Below are 25,816 nucleotides of genomic sequence, written 5' to 3'. Positions count from 1 at the left end.
CTAAGGCCTTACACCTTTGCAGATGTGAAGGAATTGGATAGGTGCAAGCAATATCATGGAAGCAGTGAAAAGCTTTCTATCATCATATTGCTAACACTGAAAACTGTAGTGTAGCCAACCCCCCTTGCTACAAAGACAGACAGACAGACAATGAAACTGCAGAGTAATTCCCACACTCTCCCCTCTCATTGAATTAAGCCTGTGTGTGTGTGTGTAATGCATTTGTGTTCATTAAAATGTGTGTTCTGAATGGCAGTATTTAGCTTTTTATTAGGATCCCCATTAGCCACTGCTAAAGCACCAGCTACTCTTTCTGGGATCCACACAAATCATAAAACATGCATAGTACACAATTTCCTGCAAGACAGGAATGTCAGTGTTCTGCCATGGCCAGCAAAGAGCACGGATCTCAATCCCATTGAGCATGTCTGGGACCTGTTGGAGCAGAGGGTGAGGGCTAATGTAACAGTATAGCTTCCGTCCCTCTACCTCGCCCATACTTGGGCTCTGCACACATCAACAACTGCCTCCCACGAAGCATCGTTACCCATCGCTCCACAAAAGCCATGGCCCTTGCAGAGCAAGGGGAACAACTACTCAAGGTCTCAGAGAGAGTGACGTCACCGATCGAAACGCTATTAGCGCGCACCTCGCTAACTAGCTAGCCATTTCACATCGGTTACACTCACCCCCCTTTTCCGCAGCAGCCAGTGATCCAGGTCAACAGCATCAATGTAACAGTATAGCTTCCGTCCCTCTCCTCGCCAGTACCTGGGCTCAAACCAGGGACCCTCTGCACACATCGACAACAGGCACCCTCGAAGCATCGCTACCCATCGCTCCACAAAAACCATGGCCCTTGCAGAGCAAGGGGAACAACTACTCAAGGTCTCAGAGCGAGTGATGTCACCGATTGAAACGCTATTAGCGCGCACCTCGCTAACTAGCTAGCCATTTCACATCGGTTACACTAGGGCCATTCCCCCCAGGAATGTCCGGCAACTAGCAGGTGCCTTGGTGGAAGAGTGGGGTAACATCTCACAGCAAGAACTGGCAAATCCATTTATGTTAGTCACATGTCTGTGGAACTTGTTCAGTTTATGTCTCAGTTGTTGAATCTTGTTATGTTCATACAAATATTTACACATGTTAAATGTTAAATTTGCTGAAAATAAACACAGTTGACAGTGAGAGGACGTTTCTTTTTTGCTGAGTTTACATAGACATGGAACACTGGTCACTTTAAAGTGGAACTGACAGCGTTTTAACTACTTTGCAGATATGAAACAAACAGACAATCATAATATTGTAACGACCCTGACACCAATGTAATGAAACAGCAGGGAGCAGGTCTCGAACCCTCGACCTTCTAGCCCGAGGTCCGGCGCTCTATGGACTGTGCCGCAAAAGCATGCTCGTGCGGCAGAGTCGATTTCCGCGCTTTTAAACCCAGGGTCGGTACACTATAACTTATGTCAAATTCCCAGTTTACGCTTCAAACCCAACTTTAAAAGAGGTTTGAAAAATAGGTTATATTTGACAAAAAAATCCATGCTGTAAAGTAAGGCATTGTTGGCAGAATAGATGGATGCAGTTTAATGCATGATTAATAACTCTTTAGAACCCGTAGCAGCCATGGACGGCATTTCTTTAAATTACAATAGCGGTCGCGAACTGCCTTGTTTTTCTAACAATAATATCTGTCAATATCGCAAAATGAACTTGCTTGCCGTATCCGCGTGGCTGTTGTCATCAACCGGAAACAGGGTTTGCTGTCATTTTACTTTTCAATTGTTTTTTTCTTCATTACTCAAAATGACGGCGCCAACGCAGACAAGGCTTTTCACTGTGAAAGAGGTTGTATCTACGTTGGTTGGTGATATAGATTCGGAAACGTCCTTGCACTTTAAAAAGCGATGATGTCGAGGTGAGTGAAATAAGTAAAAAGCAGATAAATGTTTGGTGTTGTTGATGTTTGATGCTGTGAAATTTGGGGACTAGCTCTCGGATTAGCAAATCCTGTAATGTCATAATAACGTGGTTGGTACAGGCGAGCACATCAGCGGTGGAGCTCGAATAATTGCTCTCTGTCTCATGGAAATAGTTGCAGCTAACTAGTTGGTTGTTTTGTTTCTACCGATGTAATTCATATGGAAACGGCTCAAGCTGCTTGCTATAGCTAGCTAGTTAATTAACGTTAGTCTGTCAGGCAAGAAAATGTGTGTAGCGGTAAATTTGGGCTGCGCTCACGAAGTGTCAACCTCTGCTGTCACTTTCACTAGCTAGCAATACAGATATCCAGCTAACTAGCCACCGACATTAAGGCTTGAATCATTTGTGTTTACATAGCCTGGAAACAAATTGCTAGTTTTTTCCTGTTTCTACGGATGCAATTCATTTGGAAACTGTCCCAGCTTCGTAACTAATCAGCTAACATTGGCGAACTCTGTAGTTCAGCCTGTCATGCAAGAAAGCAATAGTTGATTGGAGGAGAGGGAGCTTGTGTGTGGAATGGGAGGCGTGTAACTTTACCACACAATTTATTATGGAAACCCCTTATTAGGAAAAGTTTTGTTTTATTGTTGAGAAAAAGAAAGCGAGAGAGCAAGTCTCACACACCGTGTCCCTCTGTGTATGAGAGATTATTTTCCTGACCACAATTGTATCCTATGTGTTGCTCTTCTCCCTCTGTCCCTCTAGGTCAGTGAAAGCAAAGGAACTGTCGTGCCTTTGGCTATGCCGGATTAAGTGATATGACATGCTATTCTATAAAATCCTTTTTCTGTAATTAATATGACCTGATTGAGCTAATCATGTAAATTGTATTAACTAGAAAGTCGGGGCACCACAAAATAATATTTATAGAGCAGTTATCTTCCGAATAAACTCTTAAAGACCTAGTAATATTTTACATCAATAGCAGTCAATATTAATCGTCACCTTATTTCAGTCTCATCTGAAAGTTGTACATTCTTGGTTATCTTCACGAACCCTGGCTAACAAGTTGAATCAGCAATACGACATTGGGTTTAATTATGTATTTACTAAATACCTAACTAATCACACAGAATTACATATACACAGAATGAATCATACCTTGATTACAAATTACGTCATAAAGGAAAACGTCCCTAGCGGACAGAACAGATATGACAGCTGGTTACCCAAAGGAAAGGGGGCTGGGTTTGAGTGAAAGAGCGGGAAGACTGAAGAACAAAGGGAGAAGCGATGTCTCTATCGGGCCGTAGGCAACTACTCTATCGTAAATACAGAATCTTATGCATTCTAAATTACCGCCCATTTGGAAAAGGAAAATGCAATAAATATTTACTCAGAGCTGCGCTTCGGTAGGTTGGTGGTAGATGGAAGGCCGTGTTGCCCAACAGAGTCCTTTGTCCTTTGAAGAATGTTTCTGGTGGTAAATTGGATACGTTGTAGTAACGTCGTTGTGTGGTATACGGGATACTCTGTCTGTCCTTTCCTAGCCCACGTTTGCAGCTGCTGTTGCTAACTCAACGGCTAGGAGGTACCACTTCTGTAGTGAATAGGAGTTCAAAGTTCATACCATTCGCAACCAAAGCTCACGCTGAGGTTGGCTTCGTTCTGTAGTTATTATCTGAACCCTTCTGACATTGGATCGTCATACTAATGTACCCGGAACAGAAGGTTACATTTTCGTGGAGGGAGAAGGGTGTGTTTTCATAGTTTTAAAACCCATGTCTCTTCACAGGGGCGGGCCACTGATTGAGCAGAGCCCTAACCTTATGAAAACCCAAATCTTTCATTTGGAAGCTAAAATTACATTTAATCTTTTCACCAATATATACACTGCTCAAAAAAATAAAGGGAACACTAAAATAACACATCCTAGATCTGAATGAATGAAATATTCTTATTAAATACTTTTTTCTTTACATAGTTGAATGTGCTGACAACAAAATCACACAAAAATGATCAAAGGAAATCAAATTTATCAACCCATGGAGGTCTGGATTTGGAGTCACACTCAAAATTAAAGTGGAAAACCACACTACAGGCTGATCCAACTTTGATGTAATGTCCTTAAAACAAGTTCAAATGAGGCTCAGTAGTGTGTGTGGCCTCCACGTGCCTGTATGACCTCCCTACAACGCCTGGGCATGCTCCTGATGAGATGGCGGATGGTCTCCTGAGGGATCTCCTCCCAGACCTGGACTAAAGCATCCGCCAACTCCTGGACAGTCTGTGGTGCAACGTGGCGTTGGTGGATGGAGCGAGACATGATGTCCCAGATGTGCTAAATTGGATTCAGGTCTGGGGAACGGGCGGGCCAGTCCATAGCATCAATGCCTTCCTCTTGCAGGAACTGCTGACACACTCCAGCCACATGAGGTCTAGCATTGTCTTGCATTAGGAGGAACCCAGGGCCAACCGCACCAGCATATGGTCTCACAAGGGGTCTAAGGATCTCATCTCGGTACCTAATGGCAGTCAGGCTACCTCTGGCGAGCCCATGGAGGGCTGTGCGGCCCCCCAAAGAAATGCCACCCCACACCATGACTGACCCACCGCCAAACCGGTCATGCTGGAGGATGTTGCAGGCAGCAGAACGTTCTCCACGGCATCTCCAGACTGTCACGTCTGTCACATGTGCTCAGTGTGAACCTGCTTTCATCTGTGAAGAGCACAGGGCGCCAGTGGCGAATTTGCCAATCTTGGTGTTCTCTGGCAAATGCCAAACTTCCTGCACGGTGTTGGGCTGTAAGCACAACCCCCACCTGTGGACGTCGGGCACTCATACCACCCTCATGGAGTCTGTTTCTGACCGTTTGAGCAGACACATGCACATTTGTGCCCTGCTGGAGGTCATTTTGCAGGGCTCTGGCAGTGCTCCTCCTTGCACAAAGGCGGAGGTAGCGGTCCTGCTGCTGGGTTGTTGCCCTCCTACGGCCTTCTCCACGTCTCCTGATGTACTGGCCTGTCTCCTGGTAGCGCCTCCATGCTCTGGACACTACGCTGACAGACACAACAAACCTTCTTGCCACAGCTTGCATTGATGTGCCATCCTGGATGAGCTGCACTACCTGAGCCACTTGTGTGGGTTGTAGACTCCGTCTCATGCTACCACTAGAGTGAAAGCACCGCCAGCATTCAAAAGTGACCAAAACATCAGCCAGGAAGCATAGGAACTGAGAAGTGGTCTGTGGTCACCACCTGCAGAACCACTCCTTTATTGGGGGTGTCTTGCTAATTGCCTATAATTTCCACCTGTTGTCTATTCCATTTGCACAACAGCATGTGATATTTATTGTCAATCAGTGTTGCTTCCTAAGTGGACAGTTTGATTTCACAGAAGTGTGATTGACTTGGAGTTACATTGTGTTGTTTAAGTGTTCCCTTTATTTTTTTGAGCAGTGTATGTTTATATTTAAACATTTGAATTGCACAACAATTCCATGTGAATCTGATAACTATAATGTGTAGACTTTCCACTGTACCGTTTATGTCATCCTATCATTGATGAGAATGTCTCAGATGACAACCGAACTGACATCATATTCATTAAGTACCAACGCATATGTTCAACTGGTTGGATTCCCAAAATATGGTTCATTTCCCCCCACCTTCTGATATTCCCATAATCTCTGTTTAACAAAGGCTATTCAAGAGTCCCTCTGTAGAGTCAAGAGAGAGGGAAGGGAGAAAGGTATTTATGGGGGGGGTCATAAACCTTACCCAAAGGCCAACGTCATGACAGACGTGATGTGGAGAGTCAGGGCAATCTTTAAAAGGAAGAGTCCTAATAACCAAGGCTGAAGGTATCTCTAGACTAACATATGGCGCTCTATCTTTATATCTTGACAGTAAAATAAGCAAGGAGATAGACCAGATGCTTTTCAACTTTCTGTGGAGAAACCGAACCCATTACATTAGGAAAACTGTTGTAATGAACATTTATGAGAATGGTGGGCTGAATTTTCTGGACTTTACTACCTTAAATAATACTTTTAAGATCAATTGGATAAAACAATTCCTAAGAAGACGCACTTCTATGTGGAATTTTATTCCTCATCATGTCTTCTCTACTTTTGGTGGCCTTAACTTCATGTTGGTTTGCAATTATAATATTGACAAAGTTCCAGTGAAACTTTCTGCTTTTCATCGGCAGGTTTTCTTGTCATGGTCCTTAATTTTTAAGCATAATTTTTCTCCACACAGATATTATATATGGAATAATCGGGATATATTGTATAAAAATACAGATTTTGTTTTTAGAATATTGGTTCCGAAATAATATCCTATTGGTGAGCCAACTGGTAAATGAAGAGGGTCTTTTACTCAGTTATAAGGAATTATTATCACTTTACAAGGTCCCTGTAACACCTAAAGATTTTGCAATTGTTTTAGATGCCATTCCCTCAGGTTTTGCTTTATTATTCAGGAACGTGTCAAGACCTGACCCTCAGAGCCTACCTTCCGTTGACCCTGTTGACTCATCAGTAGGAAATATTTGTTCTCTTTTGGTCCATTCAACAACAGAGTGATACGAACCTTGTTTCAGCAGGATGTTGGATCTATTATACCTTATGACATGCCTTATTGGAATGGATTTATTGATAATATCTGTTGGGAAAAAGTTTGGATGTTGCCACACACATACCTACTTGTTAACAAACTTAAGGAAGTTTCCTTTAAAATTATTCATAAATATTATCCTGCCAACCACTATATGAAGAAGTTTAAGGAAAACATCAACTCAAATTGCTCCTTTTGAAATGACCAGCCAGAAACAGTGTTGCATCTTTTTTGGCATTGTATTCATGTAAGAAAACGGTGGTAGGACATCAGTAGATTTATAATTTAACACATTTATGAAGATTTTACACTATTGTGGAGAGATGTACTGCTTGGATTCTTTACCTATGATAGAAATAAGTTGAAACATTTATGTAATTAATTTCATTATTCTTTAGCCCAAATTTCATATTCACAAATGTACATTTACAAACAAAACACCACATTTTCTATCTTACAAAAATAAATGTAACTGTATTTTAAGACAATTAAATACTCTACTAACAAAAAAGCTGTTAGAATAATAAGTGTATGTCAGCAGCAAAAGGCAAGGAGGAAGAGGAGTTAGAGATGACTGGAGGGATAGAGATGTGGAGGAAGAGGAGAGGGAAGTGAGAGTGAAGGAGTGGAGGGGAAAGAGGAAGAGGAGTGGAGAGAAGAGGAGGAAACAGAGGGAGAGGCTGAAGCAGAGGAAGAGGGAAGGGAAGAGGGAGAGATCACCCAAGAGGGGCGTGTACATTTCCATAGAGTGGAAACTCCAAACTCTCACCATTAACCCTTGTACAACACAGCCTGGGCCTGAAAGTGACAGATGCAGGGGTTTTGGAGTTGTTTTTAAAAGTGGTCGGAACTAATATATGTTCCAGAGCTTGTAATGGATTACAAGAAGAAAATGGGCGGGGTTGACCATCTTGACCAACTGAGGAACTATTACAATGTGGGACGCACAGGCAGAAAATTGTGGAAGTATGTGTTTTGGGGGATGCTCAACATTGTCATCATAAATGCACACATTGTGTGGGGGAAGAGGGGAGCCAAGAGTGTGGCACCAGGGTGTGTGGACCAAGTTGTAACTCATTTGAAATAAGGTGATGTTTGAAGGACGCAAGAGAGGGTGGGTGGTGTGCATCTGGAGTGGACACATGGCAAAGAGTGGGAGATGTGTAGAAACCTCCTTTGGGTGCTCTACGTGTTCTGTGCCACATTGCAGGATAGGGCAACTTCCAGAAGTTCCACGACATGTTGTATGCTAAATGCAAATACTAAAGTGACAGTGTGAAATAGAGGTCGACCGATTCGGATTTTTCAACGCCGATACCGATTATTGGAGGACCAAAAAAAGCCGATACCGATTAATTGGACAATTTTTTTTTTTTTTATCTATTTGTAATAATGACAATTACAACAATACTGAATGAACACTTTTATTTTAACTTAATATAATACATCAATAAAATCAATTTAGCCTCAAATAAATAATGAAACATGTTCAATTTGGTTTAAATAATGCAAAAACAAAGTGTTGGAGAAGAAAGTAAAAGTGCAATATATGCCATGTAAAAAAGCTAACATTTAAGTTCCTTGCTCAGAACATGAGAACATATGAAAGCTGGTGGTTCCTTTTAACATGAGTCTTCAATATTCCCAGGTAAGAAGTTTTAGGTTGTAGTTATTATAGGAATATTTCTCTCTATACCACTTGTATTTCATATACCTTTGACTATTGGATGTTCTTATAGGCACTTTAGTATTGCCAGTGTAACAGTATAGCTTCCGTCCCTCTCCTCGTCCCTACCTGGGCTCGAACCAGGAACACATCGACAACAGCCACCCTCGAAGCATCGTTACCCATCGCTCCACACAAGCCACAGCCCTTGCAGAGCAAGGGGAACAACTACTTCAAGGTCTCAGAGCGAGTTACGTCACCGATTGAAACGCTATTGGCGCGCACCCCGCTAACCAGCTAGCCATTTCACATCGGTTACACCAGCCTAATCTTGGGAGTTGATAGGCTTGGAAGTCATAAACAGCTCAATGCTTGAAGCACAGGGAAGAGCTGCTGGCAAATGCACGAAAGTGCTGTTTGAATGAATGCTTATGAGCCTGCTGCTGCCTACCACCGCTCAGTCAGACTGCTCTATCAAATATCAAATCATAGACTTAATTATAACATAATAACACACAGAAATACGAGCCTTAGGTCATTAATATGGCTAAATCCGGAAACTATAATTTCGAAAACAAAACGTTTATTCTTTCAGTGAAAAAAACGCATCCATAAGTCTAAATATTCCTGTTACATTGCACAACCTTCAATGTTATGTCATAATTACGTAAAATTCTGGCAAATTAGTTCGTAACGAGCCAGGCTGCCCAAACTGTTGCATATACCCTGACTCTGCGTGCAATGAACGCAAGAGATGTGACACAATTTCCCTAGTTTAATATTGCCTGCTAACCTGGATTTCTTTTAACTAAACATGCGGGTTTAAAAAAGTATACCTCTGTGTATTGATTTTAAGAAAGGCATTGATGTTTATGGTTAGGTACATTCGTGCAACGATTGTGCTTTTTTCGCAAATGTGCTTTTGTTAAGTCATCCCCCGTTTGGCGAAGTTGGTCTTCACACAGTTCGCAACGAGCCAGGCGGCCCAAACTGCTGCATATACCCTGACTCTGCTTGCACAGAACGCAAGAGAAGTGACACAATTTCCCAAGTTAAAAGAAATTCATGTTAGCAGGCAATATTAACTAAATATGCAGGTTTAAAAATATATACTTGTGTATTGATTTTAAGAAAGGCGTTGATGTTTATGGTTAGATACACATTGGTGCAACGACAGTGCTCTTTTCGCGAATACACTTGTTAAATCACCCGTTTGGCGAAGTAGGCTGTGATTCAATGATAAATTAACAGGCACCGCAACGATTATATGCAACGCAGGACAAGCTAGATAAACTAGTAATATCATCAACCATGTGTAGTTAAATAGTGATTATGTTAAGATTGATTGTTTTTTATAAGATACGTTTAATGCTAGCTCGCACCTTACCTTGGCTTCTTGCTGCACTCACATAACAGGTAGTCAGCCTGCCACGCAGTCTCCTCGTGGAGTGCAATGCAATCAGCCACAATCTGTGTCCAAAAATGCCGATTACCGATTGTTATGAAAACTTGAAATCGGCCCTAATTAAATCGGCCATTCCGATTAATCGGTCGACCTCTAGTGTGAAATATGAATTTGTCCTAAAAATATTTTATTGTCTCTGAACAGTTGTGTTTTATATCTTCTTTCTTTATCTGAACATCTAATACTTGTTGCATTTACTGAATTGTTGTCAAAGTAGGCTACTATTTCTACATTTAGTTTCAGGCCTGGTCTGTACTCAATCTTATTGAGAGAGGTTACCTACATTTTGAAATAGTCTGAATAGTTTTTTCTTACTTCTGTAACAATCAAATAGTCTACTTCGTGTGATTTTATAACACTTTCTGAATGTTGTCCTCTGGTCACATTTTGGATAATTATTTATATGTAAACAATATTTAGAAGTATATTATACTTGGTACATATTGAGTGAGTAATTTAGTCAAATAACTACAATTTAAGTACTCCAGAGTTTTTTGTTGTGTTGAGTGTTAATATGTTTTTGATTGTGAGTGTCTTTACACAATAGAAGACAAAATTTGTGTTATTCCTATTGACATGAATGTGGTGTCATATTAAATAAGAGGTTGTGCTCTTTAAAACTAAGTTCATTTGTAATTGTCATTCGTTTTGTTTTTGAGCTATGTCTTTTTTCTTTTTTTTTTTAAATGTGTGAGGAAAATGAGCTTTCTCTTGAAAATGTTCAGTAATCTACAGCAGCATTCTAGAATTCTATTGTGGTCGGTCTGAAGGGTTAATATAATTCGACAATACATTTCTTGGTAGTCCAAACAATATTGCTATCAGATTGTGAATCAGATGGCCTGGTACATTGTTTCCTTCCCCCAACCTCTCGGGATGCACCATTTCAGTTTCAATGAGTCAATATTTTGAACAAAAACGGACGACTATAACGAAGGCTGAGAATGTCAATGCAGTCAAACTAGCAACAATCACAAGTCAGTCATAGCGTGGCTAATTGGACACACCAGCAAGTCTAAATGAGTCAACAGTTGAGTCATCTACTTTATGAAATTACAGCCTTATGTGTTCGCATCGGTGAATTCAACTTGGCTACTCAACTACAATACATTTTGAGTGCACCATACAGCAATGCTGCGTTCAACCACACCGGTGATGCATGTGGTGCAAAAAAAAAGAAAAACATGTTTTAAGTTTAAATGTTACAACAACAACCTATAGCTATGTTTGTGTTATTTTGAGTTATTAAATACTTTTTCGTTAAGGTTGCAGCATATTATGCACATCTGCAAGCATAACATCCATTGTGGTATGGGTGAGATTGACCCGCACAGTTTAAACACGCAAGACAGTCAAAGAATCAAGTCAAAACAGCCAAAACGTTATTTTGTTGTCAGACCTTTCAGAAAGAAGAAATGCAAAAACATTTGATTTCAAAAACTCTATATTTAAGAACTATTTGTTAAGCAAATTTCCTTTCTCACAAACAAGCATTTTCTGTTTCTCCAAGTAGGCATTTTTGTTGTTGTATTTCACAGTAACACTTAGGTGGGATTTGACCCTATTGGTCAAAATGATCCCTTCAGTCTTTCTCTCCACATGTTGAATACAATGTACCTGTGTGTTTTCTGCAGATTAATTTATTGCATTCTACACAAGTGGCGCTGGTTTTACTGTCTTAGCAAGCGGAGCAGAGCAAATCGTTCACAATCTGTATCCTCAACAGCATTGTCCTCTATCTCTGAAACCTCTTCTTCTATTTCACTGTCAGTCCAGAATTTGTGATGAGGCTTCATTGACTGAAAATCTTTTGGAGCTCATTTTTGACTGTCTGTGTCAGAGATCTGTTGCTCTCGCACTGAGAAGGAGAAACTTGGGAAAGTCATTTACAGCCAAACATAATTATAAAAGTGCAACCAGAACCAGTCAAAACAAAATACATCAAAGACACTTGTTTATTTTGGACCTGTGCAAATATCTATACACATGAAAGCCTCCGGGTCAAAATGACCCACAACATCATGTTTGTCTACAAAATCTACACAGACATTCCACAACACATCAGTGTGTCCACATTTTGAAGTTAGGTTCATGACCCTAAATGAGGAAAAGTATTTTAATTTCATGGATAAAAAGATAGGTTAACTAGTATTTTAGACAACTCAAAAGTGGAAATGGGTCAAATTGACCCGCAACATAAGAGGGTTAATATGTTAAAATGCTATATATAGCATCCTATGTGCATAAGTTAACATTATAAAGGGCAATATTGTTTTATAAAACAATGGCCAGTTTGGGTCTCAGTTGCACGTTTTTTGTAAAACAAATAGGCTATGTCTCGTCCGCGAATCCGTTGTTTTTTCTATATGGCCTGTGTACTGATTGAGTTTGACACCCCTGGGCTAGCATATCCATTTATGTAACTAACTATTTATTTAGCAAGCTAAAATCACGGAGCCTAACATTACCTAGCTAGTCATGTCATTGGAGCAGTGGGTGAGTGACCAAACTTTTCCCCTCATTGTTTTTCATTGGCTACAGCTAGAGATGCTGCAGGTGTCATTTGGTTAGCTAGCAATAAATGTTCATCGCTTTGCGTGGGAGGGACATAACTTGGTGAGGGGTCTGGGGGTCCTCCCATTTTGGGGGGCATCTAAAGCTAATTTCCTGCATTTCTACACAATCTAATATGGCCCTTCTAGCCGTTTCTATTTAGAACAACAAAGTACACAAAATTACCCAGTCATCAAGCTAGGTAAGATATGTTTAAGTGATTGATAAGACGTTTAAGTGATTGATATTGTGTTGCAATTTAACTTCTAGTTCCTCCCAAACCCGGATCCGGGAGCACCCCCATCAGTAAAAAAGCTGACTAGCATAGCCTAGCATAGCGTCACAAGTAAATACTAGCATCTAAATATCATTAAATCACAAGTCCAAGACACCAGATGAAAGATACACATCTTGTGAATCCAGCCATCATTTCTGATTTTTAAAATGTTTTACAGGGAAGACACAATATGTAAATCTATTAGCTAACCACGTTAGCAAAAGACACCACTTTTTTTACTCCACCATTTTTTTACTGCATCAGTAGCTATCACAAATTCGACCAAATAAAGATATAAATAGCCACTAACCAAGAAACAACTTCATCAGATGACAGTCTGATAACATATTTATTGTAGAGCATATGTTTTGTTAGAAAAATGTGCATATTTCAGGTATAAATCATAGTTTACCATTGCAGCCACCATCACAACTCTCACCAAAGCAACTAGAATAACTACAGAGACCATCGTGTATTACCTAATTACTCATCATAAAACATTTCTTAAAAATACACAGCGTACAGCAAATGAAAGACACAGATCTTGTGAATCCAGCCAATATTTCAGATTTTCTAAGTGTTTTACAGCGAAAACACAATATAGCATTATATTAGCTTACCACAATAGCCAGAAACACAACACCATTTACCAGCAGCAAAGGTTAGCGATCGTAACAAACAGGCAAAAGATATATAATTTTTGACTAACCTTGATATTCTTCATCAGATGACAGTCCTGTAACATCATATTACACAATGCATATAGGGTTTGTTCGAAAATGTGCATATTTAGCGGCACAAATCGTGGTTATACAATGTGATTAGTGGCCAAAACTTCAAGCAATCTGTCCGGCGCCATCTTGGAGAGGCACCTATTCTAATCGATAAGTAATCATAAACTTGACTAAAAAAATACAGGTTGGACAGCAAATGAAAGATACATTAGTTCTTAATGCAACCGCTGTGTTAGATTTTTAAAATTAACGTTACTGCGCAATACAGCGTGCGCTAAAGCGAGACCGCACCGAAATTCATGGCGGAATTATTATTTGACATTTGTCAACATAAATACGAATTAACAGCATAAAGACTGCTTACTATTTGCTGAGCTTCCATCAGAATCTTGGGCAAGGTGTCCTTTCTCCAGAACAATCGTCTTTTGGTTGAAAGATGTCCTCTTCTCCTGTAGAAATAGCAGCTAACGATAGCCATCCACTGGAGAGGTGTCCAACTCGTGATAGCGCGTCACAAAGAAATCCCAGAAAATCGCAATAAACTGATATAAACTGCTATAAGTCGGTTTAAATTAACTACCTTATGATGTCTTTAACACCTATAACGAATAAAAACATGACCGGAGATATAGAACTGCTAAAACGAAAGCTTTTCAGGACGCCATTGTGATGTCCCTCTTGCGCCAGGCGCCCCGTTGAAAAGAACGGTACTTCCGTTCCATGAGCTTTTATAGTGCCCGAGATGGTGCAATCCACTCCATTCAAATTCTCACCGCTTACTGACATCTAGAGGAAGGCGTATGCAGTGCATGTAGCCCCATAGCTTACATGGGGACTTATAAACTGACCCTAGAACAGGGACCTCGATTTCAGAAATCTCACTTCCTGACAGGAAATGTGCTGCAGAATGAGTTCTGTTTCACTCAGAGAAATAATTCAAACGGTTTTAGAAACTAGAGAGTGTTTTCTATCCAATAGTAATAATAATATGCATATTGTACGAGCAAGAATTGAGTAAGAGGCAGTTTAATTTGGGAACGAATTTTTACAAAGTCGAAATGGCGCCCCCCTATTGACAAAAGGTTAACCAATAGCCTAACAAATGAACAACTCTTACAAATAAAGTACAAATACTTCTGGTTGTCTTTATTAAGACAACCTCTATATCAAATTTCTGCCAGACTGCCAAGCCAGCTCGAGCAGCCTGCACGCCCAACCACCAACCAGTCTAGTCAATAAGTCAACTCTCTCGCCACACAACTTGGGAAAGGTTTGGAAAACAAAAGTTTTGTAAAAAAGGTCTACACAGAAACAGTACGCCCTCCATATAATTCATATCATAGGTCTAATAATAGCACAGACTGGAATATGTTCCGGGATTCTTCCGATGGCATTGAGGAGTACACCACATCAGTCACTGGCTTCATCAATAAGTGCATCGACGACGTCGTCCCCACAGTGACCGTACGTACATACCCCAACCAGAAGCCATGGATTACAGCCAACATCTGCATTGAGCTAAAGGGTAGAGCTTTCAAAGAGTGGGACTCCTATAACCCGGAAGCTTATAAGAAATCCCGCTATGCCCTCCGACAAACCATCAAACAGGCAAAGCGTCAATACAGGACTAAGATTGAATCGTACTACACCAGCTCCGATGCTCGTCGGATGTTGCAGGGCTTACAAACTATTACAGACTACAAAGGGAAGCAAAGCCACAAGCTGCCTAGACACAAACCTACCAGACGAGCTAAATGACTTCTATGCTCCCTTCGAGGCAAGTAACACTGAAACATGCATGAGAGCACCAGCTGTTCCGGACGACTGTGATCACGCTCTCCGTAGCCGATGTGAGTAAGACCTTTCAACAGGTCAACATTCACAAGGCCGCAGGGCCAAACGGATTACCAGGACGTGTACTCCGAGCATGCGCTGACCAACTGGCAGGTGTCTTCACTAACATTTTCAATCTGTAATACCAACATGTTTCAAGCAGACCACCATAGTCCCTGTGCCCAAGAACACTAAGGTAACCTGCCTAAATTACTACCAACTCGTAGCACTCACGTCTGTAGCCGTGAAGTGCTTTGAAAGGCTGGTCGTGGCTCACATCAACACCATTATCCCAGAAACCCTAGACCCACTCCAATTTGCATACCGCCCCAACAGATCCACAGATGATGCAATCTCTATTGCACTCAACACAGTCCTTTCTCACCTGGACTAAAGGAACACCTATGTGAGAGTGCTATTCATTGACTACAGCTCAGCATTCAATACCATAGTGCCCTCAAAGCTTATCAATAAGCTAAGGACCCTGGGACTAAACACCTCCCTCTGCAACTGGATCCTAGACTTCCTGACGGCCCCAGGTGGTAAGGGTAGGTAACAACATATCTGCCACGCTGATCCTCAACACAGGGGCCCCTCACGGATGCGTGCTCAGTCCCCTCCTGTACTTTCTGTTCACTCATGACTGCATGGCGTGACCAAGACAAAAGGAAATGATTGTGGACTACAGGAAAAGGAGGACCGAGCACGCCCCTATTCTCATCGACGGTGCTGTAGTGGAGCAGGTTGAGCGCTTCAAGTTCCTTGGTGTCCACATCACCAACAAACTCATGGTCCAAACACACGAAGACAGTCGTGAAGAGGGCATGACAAAGCCTATTCCCCCTCAGGAGACTGAAAAGATTTGGCATGGGTCCCCAGATCCTGATTGGTTGCATCACTGCCTGGTATGGTAACTGCTCGGGCTCAGACTGCAAGGCACTACAGAGGCTAGTGCGTACGGCCCAGTACATCACTGGGGCCAAGCTTCCTGCCATCCAGCACCTTTATACCAGGCGGTGTCAGAGGAAGGCCCTAAAAATTGGCAAAGACTCCAGCCACCCTAGTCATAGACTGTTCTCTCTGCTACCGCACGGCAAGTGGTACCGGAGCGCCAAGTCGAGGTCCAAAAGGCTTCTTAACAGCTTCTACCCATAAGCCATAAGACTCCTGAACAGTTAATCAAAGGGATACCCAGACTGCTCTTTTACACTGCTGCTACTGTCAGTTTATAATCTATGCATAGTCACTTTATCTCTACCTACATGTACATAAAGAAACGTCCTCTCACTGTCAACTGTGTTTATTTTCAGCAAACTTAACATGTGTAAATGCACTGCTCAAAAAAATAAAGGGAACACTTAAACAACACAATGTAACTCCAAGTCAATCACACTTCTGTGAAATCAAACTGTCCACTTAGGAAGCAACACTAATTGACAAATATCACATGCTGTTGTGCAAATTGAATAGACAACAGGTGGAAATTATAGGCAATTAGCAAGACACACCCAATAAAGGAGTGGTTCTGCAGGTGGTGACCACAGACCACTTCTCAGTTCCTATGCTTCCTGGCTGATGTTTTGGTCACTTTTGAATGCTGGCGGTGCTTTCACTCTAGTGGTAGCATGAGACGGAGTCTACAACCCACACAAGTGGCTCAGGTAGTGCAGCTCATTCAGGATGGCACAATAATGCGAGCTGTGGCAAGAAGGTTTGCTGTGTCTGTCAGCGTAGTGTCCAGAGCATGGAGGCGCTACCAGGAGACAGGCCAGTACATCAGGAGACGTGGAGGAGGCCGTAGGAGGGCAACAACCCAGCAGCAGGACCGCTACCTCCGCCTTTGTGCAAGGAGGAGCACTGCCAGAGCCCTGCAAAATGACCTCCAGCAGGCCACAAATGTGCATGTGTCTGCTCAAACGGTCAGAAACAGACTCCATGAGGGTGGTATGAGGGCCTGACGTCCACAAGTGGGGGTTGTGCTTACAGCCCAACACCGTGCAGGACGTTTGGCATTTGCCAGAGAACACCAAGATTGGCAAATTCGCCACTGGCGCCCTGTGCTCTTCACAGATGAAAGCAGGTTCACACTGAGCACATGTGACAGACGTGACAGAGTCTGGAGACGCCGTGGAGAACGTTCTGCTGCCTGCAACATCCTCCAGCATGACCGGTTTGGTGGTGGGTCAGTCATGGTGTGGGGTGGCATTTCTTTGTGGGGCCGCACAGCCCTCCATGTGCTCGCCAGAGGTAGCCTGACTGCCATTAGGTACCGAGATGAGATCCTCAGACCCCTTGTGAGACCATATGCTGGTGCGGTTGGCCCTGGGTTCCTCCTAATGCAAGACAATGCTAGACCTCATGTGGCTGGAGTGTGTCAGCAGTTCCCGCAAGAGGAAGGCATTGATGCTATGGACTGGCCCGCCCGTTCCCCAGACCTGAATCCAATTGAGCACATCTGGGACATCATGTCTCGCTCCATCCACCAACGCCACGTTGCACCACAGACTGTCCAGGAGTTGGCGGATGCTTTAGTCCAGGTCTGGGAGGAGATCCCTCAGGAGACCATCCGCCACCTCATCAGGAGCATGCCCAGGCGTTGTAGGGAGGTCATACAGGCACGTGGAGGCCACACACACTACTGAGCCTCATTTTGACTTGTTTTAAGGACATTACATCAAAGTTGGATCAGCCTGTAGTGTGGTTTTCCACTTTAATTTTGAGTGTGACTCCAAATCCAGACCGCCATGGGTTGATAAATTTGATTTCCATTGATAATTTGTGTGATTTTGTTGTCAGCACATTCAACTATGTAAAGAAAAAAGTATTTAATAAGAATATTTCATTCATTCAGATCTAGGATGTGTTATTTTAGTGTTCCCTTTATTTTTTTGAGCAGTGTATTTGTATGAATATAACAAGATTCAAAAACAGACAAACTGAACAAGTTCCACAGACGTGACTAACCAAAGGCCTCTTTAGTGTCCTAAGTTTTCATGACTGTGACCTTAATTGCCTACCGTCTGTAAGCTGTTAGTGTCTTAATGACCGTTCCACAGGTGCATGTTCATTAATTGTTTCTGGTTCATTGAACAAGCATGGGAAACAGTGTTTAAACCCTTTACAATGAAGATCTGTGAAGTTATTTGGATTTTTACGAATTATCTTTGAAAGACAGGGTCCTGAAAAAGGGACGTTTCTTTTTTTTGCTGAGTTTATAACCTCAATTACCTTGACCAACCTGGTGCCCCCGCACATTGACTCTGTACCAGTACCTCCTGTATATAGCCTCGCTTATTATTTTACTGCTGCTGTTTAATTATTTGTTACTTTTATTTTCAATTTTCTGCCTATCTATTTTTTTACTTAACCAACAAAGTTAATAGCAAATAATTGTCAACGGCTTTTCACTGTAAGCATTGTTGGTAAGTAAGCATTTCACTGTAAGGTCTACAGCTGTTGTATTTGGCGCGTGACAAATAACATTTGATTTGAGCTCTTTTTACTTGCACACAATATAGCTTGGTTACCCCGTCCTGCCCATAGGGGTCCACGGCCCTGCAGCGCCCCAACCCAACACACCCCAGTGAGCTTTAGGTTCTTAGTGAAACATTCATTATTGGTTCCATGTGTGTTAGGCCAAGGCCCGAGTGTCAACCAACAGTACAGCAGACTCCCAGGGCCAGGACTGAGCAGCCCAGCAGCTAGGGATTGCCTAAATAGTTCTATCCCCTAATGTGGGCATGTTTTCAATACAGACTCCTTTTGTCGTACAGTATTCCATATAAGGCATCCAGACCTTATGAAAGTTGCACAGTATACCATTAATCTTGTAATAAATTAAATCTAGTGACACACAACTTGACATTACTAACCAACCTTTCAGTTATTGGCAATGCATTTCTTAGCCGCTATAAATGCTAGGTTACACAGTTTCTTCTGATAACAGACTCCAGTATCAACATTTCCAAGCAAACAAAAACAGGGAAGGGAGAATCTGTAGGCATGCTGAGATAAAAGAACATACTCTTTGCCAGAATTCAGCCAGCCTTCACAAGACCATAACAAAGGCAAATATGTTCCCTTTTGTGTTTAACACCCCCAACAGAATAGTTACATTTCTGTGTGCATAATATTCAGTTTCACTGGCATATAGTACATTCTATGAATGGTCTTAAACTGCAGTCATTTATATTTGAGATGATATGAACATGACTGGGCATTCTAATATATCTGTATCCATTCATCATCATCAATAGCATCTCCCAGGTCTTCCTCACTTTATAGTTTTGTGTCATCTGGAAAAGCCTTTTATCAATTCTTGGTACAGTTTGGAAATCAACTTTAGAGATTTCTCAGACTGCCTTAAAATAGTTTAAATCTTTGAAGCTTTTCGCTTGTCCAGTGTTTGCTGCACAGGGAAAATACATTATCTGCAAAAATTCAGCTCAGCTCTGTCACAGACTGGTCTTCCCTGGCTGCCTGACCCTGATGAGACCCCTGTCACCATCTGATCCTGCTCAGATGAGGCATGACAAAGAATTACATTGGTGTACATTTATACATGTATTCTATTCATGGATAATATAATGGTTAAATAATTGAAATGGCCATTATTCCCAGATCTCAGACTGTAGCCTACCCATCAACTCAAGATGGAACTTTGTATCCATTCACTGATTGTTATAATGTACTGCAACATTCACCTGAGCTCCCAAGACTGGTCTTCCCTGGCAGTCTGACCCTGCTGGGACACCTGTCACCATCTTATCGTGCTAAGACATGATGAGCATAGTGTTGTGTACTGACTGTGTACAATGATAGTGAAGCCTGTAGAGCTGTTTATGCCGTGTAAAAAGTAGGGAATTAGCTAGGGAAACTGACAGATTAATAACGTTACATCGCTATACTGACTAATAAAAAAGAAGTCTGAATATCAGTCTTACATTTTTTGCCTGCTGGTTTCATCATTTGATTCAGATCTAGTGTGATTGAGGCAAACATAATGGCTAAAGCTAGTTAGCTAACGTTAGTCAACTATTGGCTAGCTCTGCTAGCTAATGCTACAATGGTACATCATCAAATTTACTTCTGTTGAAATGGGACAAAACAAAGCCCAGAATACATTTCCATACACACAACAGCTGTTAGATACTGCTACCTGACAGAGCTAAACTGGCTGTGGTAGCTACTGTAACATGTCAGTTACACTACTAGCTCAGCACTGGAAATAAAACAAAATTATTTCTGTCAAACAGCAGTTACCTTGCCAGCTAGATCAGTCAACTAAAGAGTGGCCAGTTTCTGCTCTGCTTGCTTTTACAAGACTTAGAAAACACAGACAGCAGCTGCCTCTGTTCATATCTCCCATATTGGTCCTATACGCCAGCCTTGTCAACCCTGTCCGCATGCTCTGTGGTGTCTGTGCGTTCCTAAATCCATCCGGTGAAACTGGAAAACAACCTACCCCACCGCTCTGGGGCGTCCGCATGGTCCTAAAGCACAGCAGAGCTGCGTTTTGTATCACAGTGCAATGATAAAACTGGGGGGGACATGTCCCCGGTGAAAGTTATGCCCCTGGCAGTGCCTATTAATTGTCCAGATGTATGGCTGCTTTCCCACTCTGTTGTTATAGAGTGGGAATATATCGTCATTCTCAAACATTCTATGAATTTGTGAAAATGACCATATCTCGCTTGTCAGATTTTTTTTATTTTTTTTTTAAAGGTGTCGTATTCTTCCTGGGATGTATATGAGCAGATTTTAAAATGCTGTCAGTTCCACTTTAATAATGTTTACATACTGTTTTACCCATTTAATATGTATATACTGTATTCTAGTCAAGGCCATCCTAGCCAACTATTTCTGTACATATACTATTCTATCCTTCGTATTCTTCAGATATACTACGTATTCTATCCACATTGACTAAAGACATTTCAGCTTTTAATTTTTAATTAATTTGGAAACATTTCTAAAAACAGAATTCCACTTTGACATTACGGGGTATTGTGTGTAGGCCAGTGACACAAACTCAAAATGTAATCCATTCAGGCTCTAACACAACAAAATGTGGAAAAAGTTAAGGGGTGTGAATACTTTCTGAAGACACTGTACGGTACATTACTTTCAATGCAGATACCTGGGAGGCCTAGAAAAATGTTACAAGGGATGGCTCCATAAAATAAAAAAACAAAATATAACATTAAAATATAACCATACATATGTGTGTCACATGCATGCTTTCATACATGTATGTCTTTATGATGTGATTCATAGACCTACTGAAAGCAAGTGCAACACACAAAAACAAAAATGAATATTGATTGAATTTATTTGATACAAAAAAAAGGGCACTCCAGACGGTGACGCCTCCACATACTATTTAAGAAAATCATCAAGGATAACACAATAAATCTTAAACTTAGTTCCATTGTTGTCCTTAACACTTCTCTGAATTCCCCTGAGTGAATAAAGCAACCTTGTTTCTAAAGTTACCACCCGTAATGGGTATCCCGTGATAAAGTAGACTTTTTACAGTTTCCACCCGCAATGGGTTTCCTGGGATAACATGTAACTTCTTAAATTTGTAGGCCTTTTGTTATATAGTTACCACCTGCCATGGGTTTCATTAGGTAAACAGCAACATGAAATAACTAGGCCTTGAATCTTGAGCCTTGTTAGTCTACCGCCCATGACGGGCTAGCTGAGGTATGGACCTGCTCATAAAATGAACAAGGTCCCCATGAATCAGATAGTTGTTACACTCCTGTTCATATTATATGAACCAGAATCAGAGGGGAGTTTACCCAAGGTCCTTGGCTCCCACTGAGGCCTTCACCTCTGCCACCGTGATGAGCGTACATTTTTTACGTTTACTTAACTAGGCAAGTTAACAGACATTAATGAAGCACACTTGAATCGTGTGTAGTTTCCTTCCTCTAAAGTTTCTACTTAATGGTTTCCACATCAGCAACTTGTCTTACATTTCCACCTTCATTTCCCTACACCACATTCACACCAAGCAGCGTCCACCAGTCACACATATGCACACATATCAGTATATACTTAGGTATCAACTCAATGACAAAAATATTTACATTTAAAATAAGAATACACACTTTATACACCGAAGCCTTACATTCCATACATCAATAATACTTTGCTCGAAGGCAGGCCCTGATATCCTAATGTCATTGCTCAAATGTTCTTTAAACATCCTGAGAGATTGTTACATGGGTTAGTCAGTGAGCTGCGCAGAGTATCATATCATATGGAGCACGGCTGAAGTCCTTACTCTACTGAGGCCTTTCTTACAATTGATTTCTGAAGCAGGCCCTGATATACTAATGCCAAGGGCACATCATATCTTTAACTTGAACCCAAACACCAGATGTGCTTGGGAGGAAGATGCTACAAGCTATTTAGGTCAGAGGTGCTGTGATGTGCTGTTTTACTTGTTTTTTTAAAGCAAATGTTGCTGCTTTTGTTGCTTGCTTTAGTGATTTGTGATTCCAGGGAGATCCATGCTATCATGACTCTATATATTACTGTGCGTAGCTTTGAATTCATTTTGGCTATAGGGACTGTGAAAAGACTTCTGGTTGCATGTCTTGTGGAATATGAATGTGTGTCAGAGCTGTATGTTAGTTGATTGAATAGACCGTTTTTAGTTTTAAACACAATCATATTTCTTACAAAAACGAGAAGTGATGCAGACAATCTCTCCTCTACTTTGAGCCAGGAAGGTCAACATGCATTTAGTTGACATTAGCTCTATGTGAACAATAAAGTGTGAGATGTGCTGCTCTGTTTTGGGCCAGCTGTAGCTACCTTTAGTATGTCTTTCTTTGCAGCACTGAAACACAGCCTGTGTGTCTATGTATGCTTATGATTCAACCCTATACACGTCAGCGGCCACAGATAGTGAAATCGCTGCAAATCTAAACAGAGAGTTGCAGTTAGTTTCAGAATGTGTGGTCAGTAATAAATTAGTCCTGAATATATCTAAGACTAAAGAGCATAGTATTTGGTACCAATCATTCCCTAAGGTCTAGACCTCAGCTGGATCTGATAATGGAACATCTCTCCTATTATGATACCATGAAGAAGTATGATATCAATCAAATAAATAGTGTGTATGTGTTGCACGGGTTGTAACAGTGAGCTGCAATACTAACAACTGAGTAACTTTCCAACCGAACTGACTGTTTTAGAAGAATACATGAGTGATATAGAGGTCTGGCTGTTGCTGGCAGCCTGACACATACTGACGTCTGCATGGAAACGGCCTTGGCACTGGGAAAAGCCTGGGACACACACCAACGTGCACTTGCATGCAACAAACTCAAGTACGCTCACACATGCACGCGCACACAGCGTCCTGGCTGTCCGTAACAGAATGTTTCCTTCCTCTTTGTGCATGTGCCATTAAAAAGGAGCAGGGCAAGAGTGTGTGTAGAGCAGTGTTTGTAGGCGGGCCAAAGAGAAGAGAATGAAGTGTGTCATGCTGGCTGGGGGCCGGCCAGACACCTTATAACAGTGTGTGGGAAGAAAGGAGATCCCTCCTATTAATAAGGAATAGGAGTCAGTCAGCCAGTCAGACAAGTAGACACACTACTCACACACATCAGAATGGAGAGACTGGTAGACTGTCAGGTAAACTTACAGATGGACAAACAGGCAGACAGACATATAGACACCAAGGTGTTCCTTCCTGGGCCCCTCTCACCAGCAGCCCCCTGGTTCAGGTGTGTGGTGGCCTTGGTATCAGTGATGGGGCTCGTGATCATGGCTCTATTCATGGGGTTCTGCATTGGGTTCTACACCCAGAGAGCCACACAGGTAAGGACCTGTGTGTGTGTGTGTGTGTGTGTGTGTGTGGTGTGTGTGTGTGTGTGTGTGTGTGTGTGTGTGTGTGTGTGTGTGTGTGCAAAGTTGTATTTCTCATCTCTCTCTCTCTCTCTAGGGAACTGGACAAGCAATTTGCACAGAGAAATTCAACAAGACCTTCATACTTCAAGGTTAATGCTTCTGTCTTTATTCTCCTATGGTCTTCATATCACACAGTAATGTCCACCTCAGGTAGTACTTTGTACGTCCTTTATAAGTGTATGTTAACTGTCTCTCAGTGTAATGAAATAAGTAGACACAGCAATAGACACAAGGCTCTGGTTATGGCAAGAACAACTGCGTATCCAATACACAGATGGTAACTGTAACTGTCTGTCTTCAGAGGGCAAACCGTCAGAAGAAGAAACAGACGAATTCGACTATGACATCTTCATCGCCCCAAAGGATGCCATCTATTTCATCCATGGCCAGGTGACGATGGCAGACGGCAAGGGGAAAGTCTACCTGTTTTGGAAACTCAAAAGCAGCCGTAAGATCAAAACCAACAACGGAACCTGCCCTGAGATCACCTTCGCTACCGAGGTCAAGTTGTTGAAAGGCGGTCGGGTTTACCTAGTCTTCAACGCGGGCAAACCCAACCTGAAAGAGAGCACTTTCTCAGTCTACGAGCTCGTCGAGCAGTGACCGGAGCTGATACATTTCTAAATGCAACTTAAAATCGTAACATTTGCTTAAAAGAATCGGCAGTAAATACTGATACATTACATGCATACGTGTTCACGTGTGTACAATAATTATACATTGATTGTACAAAACATTAGGAACACCTTCCTAATATTGAGTTGCACCCCCTTTTGCCTTCAGAACAGCCTCAATTCGTTGGGGAATTTAACTCTACAAGGTGTTGAAAGTGTTCCACAGGGATGTTGGCCCATGTTGACTCCAATGCTTCCCACAGATGTGTCAAGTTGGCTGGATGTCATTTGGATGGTGGACCGTTCTTGATACACACAAGAAAATGTTGAGTGTGAAAAACCCAGCAGCGTTGCAGTTCACCCTCTGAATGGCACACATACACAATCAATGTCTCAATTATCTCAAAGCTTAAAAATCCTTCTTTAACCTGTCTCCTCCCCTTCATCTACACTGATTGAAGTGGATTTAACAAGTCACATCAAAACGGGATTATAGCATTCACCTGATCAGTCTTTGTCATGGAAAGAGCAGGTGTTCCTAATGTTTTGTACACTCAGTGTATGTGTATACTGGTATCGTTATTGTATGTTATCAGAATGTTAGGGGACAGGGAATCCCAAGAAAGACATAAATACCTTATATTTTCTATAATATTTTAGTTGTAAAACGTATTGATCAACCATGAAGTTACAAAGTGATTACATGTAATAATAAGCTGGTGGAATATGATTGTATGTAAATATGTTGTCTTTGTAATTATATTGTGGTCCTCTGTAGGTCAGTTGGTAGAGCATTTTTCTTGCAAAGCCAGGATAGTGGGTTCGATTCCCAGGACCACCCATACTAAAAACATATATGCACGTAAGTCGCTTTAGCTAAATGGCATGATATAAGAGGACTCTTTTATTATCTAAGAAATTCTGATCTTGCACTGTATTTTAACACAGTGCTTTTCCTGTCATAGTGAATGTTCTGAATATTTACTATGCTTTGGATCAAATAAAGTATTTCATATGAAAAAACTGCACAGCCTCACATCAAATACCCAGTCATCAGTGCTGATTTAAAAGTTTTTCCAGGGCCCAGATCTGTCTGTCAGCCAAAGACCGGGTGTTCATTGTGTGATACTGTGCCCGAGGACATTGCGTAAGCGTTTGTTCCATCGGAGGGACCATTTAGAAAGTGAA

At 41.6% G+C, this 25,816-nt stretch overlaps 1 long non-coding RNA gene across 1 annotated transcript; it reads left to right on the top strand.

The window, feature by feature from the left end:
• The first annotated feature begins 1,799 nt into the window (after nt 1-1,799).
• LOC120051846 lies at nt 1,800-24,806 on the top strand. The gene is made up of 3 exons (XR_005477328.1): nt 1,800-1,927; nt 24,049-24,103; nt 24,316-24,806. It is a non-coding gene; the product is annotated as an uncharacterized LOC120051846 (long non-coding RNA).
• Nucleotides 24,807-25,816: the final 1,010 nt, after the last annotated feature.

This window comes from Salvelinus namaycush, chromosome 8 (assembly GCF_016432855.1).
Source record: "Salvelinus namaycush isolate Seneca chromosome 8, SaNama_1.0, whole genome shotgun sequence".
Taxonomy (NCBI): domain Eukaryota; kingdom Metazoa; phylum Chordata; class Actinopteri; order Salmoniformes; family Salmonidae; genus Salvelinus; species Salvelinus namaycush.
The sequence above is the reverse complement of the archived record's forward strand: the minus strand, read 5'-3'. Positions and strand labels throughout refer to the sequence as shown.